Source organism: Zea mays, chromosome 9, assembly GCF_902167145.1.
Source record: "Zea mays cultivar B73 chromosome 9, Zm-B73-REFERENCE-NAM-5.0, whole genome shotgun sequence".
Taxonomy (NCBI): Eukaryota; Viridiplantae; Streptophyta; class Magnoliopsida; order Poales; family Poaceae; genus Zea; species Zea mays.
This window is the reverse complement of record NC_050104.1, coordinates 129890544-129896543: the sequence shown is the minus strand read 5'-3', so window position 1 is coordinate 129896543 and position 6000 is coordinate 129890544.

Sequence of the window (6000 nt, the reverse complement as noted above, 5' to 3'; positions counted from 1 at the left end):
ATTTAGATCTTCTACCTCTTTTAACAAGAATAAAGCATTTGCTACCAAAGACTCTAAAATATGAAATATTGGGCTTTTTACCGGTTAGGAGTCCATAAGATGTCTTCTTGAGGATTCGGTGTAGATATAACCGGTTGATGGCGTAGCTAGCGGTGTTGACCGCCTCGGCCCAAAACCGATCCGAAGTCTTGTACTCATCAAGCATGGTTCTTGCCATGTCCAATAGAGTTCTATTCTTTCTCTCTACTACACCATTTTGTTGTGGCGTGTAGGGAGAGGAGAACTCATGCTTGATGCCCTCCTCCTCAAGGAAGCCTTCAATTTGAGAGTTCTTGAACTCCGTCCCGTTGTCGCTTCTTATTTTCTTGATCCTTAAGCCGAACTCATTTTGAGCCTGTCTCAAGAATCCCTTTAAGGTCTCTTGGGTTTGAGATTTTTCTTGCAAAAAGAATACCCAAGTGAAGCGAGAATAATCATCCACAATAACTAGACAGTATTTACTCCCGCTGATGCTTATGTAAGCAATCAGGCCGAATAGATCCATGTGTAGGAGCTCCAGTGGCCTGTCAGTCGTCATGATGTTCTTGTGTGGATGATGAGCACCAACTTGCTTTCCTGCTTGGCATGCGCTACAAACCCTGTCTTTCTCAAAATGAACATTGGTTAGTCCTAAAATGTGTTCTCCCTTTAGAAGCTTGTGAAGATTCTTCATCCCAACATGGGCTAGTCGGCGGTGCCAAAGCTAACCCATGTTAGTCTTAGCAATTAAGCAAGTGTCGAGTTCAGCTCTATCAAAATCTACCAAGTATAGCTGACCCTCCAACACTCCCTTAAATGCTATTGAATCATCACTTCTTCTAAAGATAGTGACACCTACATCAGTGAAAAGACAGTTGTAACCAATTTTGCATAATTGAGATACAAAAAGCAAATTGTAATCTAATGAATCTACAAGAAAAACATTGGAAATAGAATGGTCAGGATATATAGCAATTTTACCCAATCCTTTGACCAAACCTTGGTTTCCATCCCCGAATGTGATCGCTCGTTGGGGATCTTGGTTTTTCTCGTAGGAGGAGAACATATTCTTCTCCCCTGTCATGTGGTTTGTGCACCCGCTGTCGATGATCCAACTTGAGCCCCCGGATGCATAAACCTACAAAACAAGTTTAGTTCTTGACTTTAGGTACCCAAACGGTTTTGGGTCCTTTGGCATTAGAAACAAGAACTTTGGGTACCCAAACACAAGTCTTGGAGCCCTTGTGTTTGCCCCCAACAAACTTGGCAACTACCTTGCCGGATTTGTTAGTTAAAACATATGATGCATCAAAAGTTTTGAATGAAATTTCATAATCATTTGATGCATTAGGAGTTTTCTTCTTAGGCAACTTAGCATGGGTTGGTTGCCTAGAACTAGATGTCTCACCCTTATACATGAAAGCATGGTTAGGGCCAGAGTGAGACTTCCTAGAATGAATTCTCCTAATTTTGTTCTCAGGGTAGCCGGCAGGGTACAAAGTAACCCTCGTTATCCTGAGGCATGGGAGCCTTGCCCTTAACAAAATTAGACAATCTTTTAGGAGGGGCACTAAGTTTGACATTGTCTCCCCTTTGGAAGCTAATGCCATCCTTGATGCCAGGGCGTCTCCCATTATAAAGCATACTACGAGCAAATTTAAATTTTTCATTCTCTAAGTTATGCTCGGCAATTTTAGCATCTAATTTTGCTATATGATCATTTTGTTGTTTAATTAAAGACATGTGATCATGAATAGCATTAACATCAACATCTCTACATCTAGTACACTAGAAGTGTGCTCAACGGTAGATGTAGAGGGTTTGCAAGATTTTAATTCTACAACCTTAGCATGTAATATATCGTTTTCACTTCTAAGGTTAGAAATAGTAACATTGCAAACATCAAAATCTTTAGCCTTAGCAAGCAATTTCTCATTTTCAATCCTAAGGCTAGCAAGAGAAACATTCAACTCGTCAATCCTAGCAAGTAAATCAACATTATCATCTCTAGGATTGGAAGTTGAAACATTACAAACATGAGAGTCAACCTTAGCAATTAATTTCGCATTTTCATTTCTAAGGTTGGCAATAGTGTCATGGCATGTGCTTAGCTCACTAGATAATTTCTCACATTTTTCTACCTCTAGAGCATAAGCATTCTTAACCTTAACATGCTTTTTATTTTCCTTGATTAGGAAGTCCTCTGGGGAGTCCAAGAGATCATCCTTTTCATGGATGGCACTAATTAGCTCATTTAGTTTTTCCTTTTGTTCCATGTTAAGGTTGGCAAAAAGGGTACGCAAATTATCTTCCTCATCACTAGCATTATCATCATTAGAAGATTCATATTTAGTGGAGGATTTTGATTTAACCTTCTTCCTTTTGTCGTCCTTTGCCATGAGGCACTTGTGGCCGACGTTGGGGAAGAGGAGGCCCTTGGTGACGGCGATGTTGGCGGCGTCCTCGTCGGTGGAGCTCTCGTCGGAGTCCCACTCCCGGCAAACATGGGCATCGCCGCCCTTCTTGTAGTACCTCTTCTTTTCTCTCCTCTTGCCCTTCTTGTCGTCGCCCCTGTCACTGTCACTAGATATTGGACATTTTGCAATAAAATGACCGGGCTTACCACATTTGTAGCACACTTTCTTGGAGCGGGGTTTGTAGTCCTTCCCCCTCCTTTGCTTGAGGATTTGATGGAAGCTCTTGATGATGAGCGCCATCTCCTCGTTGTCGAGCTTGGAAGCGTCGATGGGTTGTCTACTTGATGTAGACTCTTCTTTCTTCTCCTCCGTCGCCTTGAATGCGAACGGTTGTGCTTTGGGTGTGGAGGAGGTGCCTTGCTCGATGATTTTCTTTGAGCCTTTAATCATTAGCTCAAAGCTCACAAATTTTCCTATGACTTCCTCTGGAGACATTAGCTTATATCTAGGATCACCTCGAATTAATTGAACTTGTGTAGGGTTAAGAAATACGAGGGATCTAAGAATAACCTTGACCATCTCAAGGTCATCCCATTTTTCGCTCCCGAGGTTGCGCACTTGGTTCACCAAGGTCTTCAAGCGGTTGTACATGGCTTGTGGATCCTCCCCTTGGTGAAGCATGAAGCGACCGAGCTCCCCCTCGATCGTTTCCTGCTTGGTGATCTTTGTCACCTCGTCTCCTTCGTGCGCGGTCTTGAGTACGTCCCAAATTTCCTTCGCACTTTTTAACCCTTGCACCTTATTATACTCCTCTCGACTTAGAGAGGTGAGGAGTATAGTAGTGGCTTGGGAGTTAAAGTGGTGAATTTGGGCCACCTCGTCCGAGTCGTAGTCTTCATCCCCTACGGATGGTACCTGTACACCAAACTCAACAACATTCCATATGCTTGTGTGGAGTGAGGTTAGATGATGCCTCATTTTGTCACTCCACATATTATAATCTTCACCGTCAAAAACCGGTGGTTTGCCTAATGGAATGGAGAGCAAAGGAGTACGTTTTGAAATATGGGGATAGCGTAGAGGAATCTTACTATACTTCTTGCGCTCTTGGCGCTTAGAAGTAATGGACGGTGCCTCGGAGTCGGAGGTCGATGGTGATGAAGAGTCGGTCTCGTAGTAGACCACTTTCCTCATCCTCTTGTGTTTGTCGCCTCTCCGATCCGACTTGTGGGAAGAGGGTTTCTTCTCCTTCTCCTTCCCTTTGTTGGAGGAGTTTTTCTTCTCCTTCCTCTTGTTGCGGGACTCTTCCGATGAAGTCGACCCGTGGCTTGTAGCGGGCTTGTCGCCGGTCTCCATCTCCTTCTTGGCGAGTTCTCCCGACATCACTTCGAGCGGTTAGGCTCTAATGAAGCACCAGGCTTTGATACCAATTGATAGTCGCCTAGAGGGGGGTGAATAGGGTGAAACTGAAATTTACAAAGTTAATCACAACTACAAGCCGGGTTAGCGTTAGAAATATAATCAAGTCCGCAAGAGAGGGCGCAAAACAAATCGCAAGCAAATGAAGAGTGTGACACGTGGATTTGTTTTACCGAGGTTCGGTTTTTGCAAACCTACTCCCCGTTGAGGTGGTCACAAAGACCGGGTCTCTTTCAACCCTTTCCCTCTCTCAAACGGTCCCTCGGACCGAGTGAGCTTTCTCTTCTCAATCACTTGGAACACAAAGTTCCTACAAGGACCACCACAAGATTGGTGTCTCTTGCCTCAATTACAAGTGAGTTTGATCGCAATAAAGAATCAAGAAAGAAGAAAGCAATCCAAGCGCAAGAGCTCGAAAGAACACAAGCAAATCTCTCTCACTAGTCACTAAAGCTTTGTCTGGAATTGGGAGAGGATTTGATCTCTTGAGTGTGTCTAGAATTGAATGCCTAGCTCTTGTAAGTGGTTGGAAGTGTGAAAACTTGGATTCCATGAATGGTGGGTGGTTGGGGGTATTTATAGCCCCAACCACCAAACTAGCCGTTTGGTGGAGCTGACTGTCGTATGGTGCACCGGACAGTCCGGTGCACACCGGACATGTCCGGTGTGCCAGCCACGTCACCAAGGCCGTTGGGTTCCGACCGTTGGAGCTCTGTCTTCTGAGCCCGCCTGGATGTCCGGTGGCGCACCGGACATGTAATGTAGAGTGTTTGGTGCGCCAGTATGGGCGTGCCTGACTTCTGCGCGCGCTGGCGCGCATTTAATGCGCTGCAGGTAGCCATTGGCGCCGAAATATCCGTTGCTTCGATGTCACACCGGACAGTCCGGTGTACACCGGACATGTCCAGTGAATTATAGCGGACTAGCCGTTGTGAATTCCCGAAGCTGGCGAGTTCCTGAGGCGCCGTTCCTTGGAGCACCGGACAGTCCGGTGAATTATAGCGGAGCTCCTCTGGATTTTCCCGAAGGTGACGAGTTTGACTTGGAGTCCTCTGGTGCACCGGACACTGTCCGGTGGTGCACCGGACACTGTTCGGTGGCACACCGGACAGTCCGGTGCGCCAGACCAGAGGTGCCTTCGGTTGTCCCTTTGCTGTTTTGTTGAACCCAATACTTGGTCTTTTTATTGGCTAAGAGTGAACCTTTGGCACCTGTATAACTTATGCACTAGAGCAAACTAGTTAGTCCAATTATTTGTGTTGGGCAATTCAACCACCAAAATCAATTAGGAAAATAGGTGTAAGCCTAATTCCCTTTCAGCGCTGCGCCATTCCACGGGATCATCCCCGGGAAGCGCGTCCAGCCCCTCGGACAACTCGACCTTCCCGTCTGCTTCGGGGCACCCTCCAACTTCCGAAGGGAGACCCTCACTTTCGAGGTGGTCGGGTTCCGAGGAACCTACCACGCAGTACTGGGGAGGCCATGCTACACGAAGTTCATGGCTGTCCCCAACTACACCTACCTCAAGCTCAAGATGTCGGGCCCCAACGGGGTCATCACCGTCGGCCCCACGTACCGACACGCGTTCGAATGCGACGTCGAGTGCGTGGAGTACGCCGAGGCCCTCGCCGAATCTGAGGCCCTCATCGCCGACCTGGAGAGCCTCTCTAAGGAGGTGCCAGACGTGAAGCGTCACGCCGGCAACTTCGATCCAGCGGAGACGGTTAAGTCCGTCCCCCTCGACCCCAGCAGCGATGCTTCCAAGCAGATCCGGATCGGCTCCGAGCTCGATCCCAAATAAGAAGCAGTGCTCGTCGACTTTCTCCGCGCGAACGCCGACGTTTTCGCGTGGAGTCCCTCGGACACGCCTGGCATACCGAGGGATGTCGCCGAGCACTCGCTGGATATCTGAGCCGGAGCCCGACCCGTCAAGCAGCCTTTGCACCGATTCAACGAAGAAAAGCGCAGAGCCATAGGCGAGGAGATCCACAAGCTAATGGCGGCAGGGTTTATCAAAGAGGTATTCCATCCCGAATGGCTTGCCAACCCTGTGCTTGTGAGAAAGAAAGGAGGGAAATGGCGGATGTGTGTAGACTACACTGGTCTAAACAAAGCATGTCCGAAGGTTCCCTACCCTCTGCCTCGC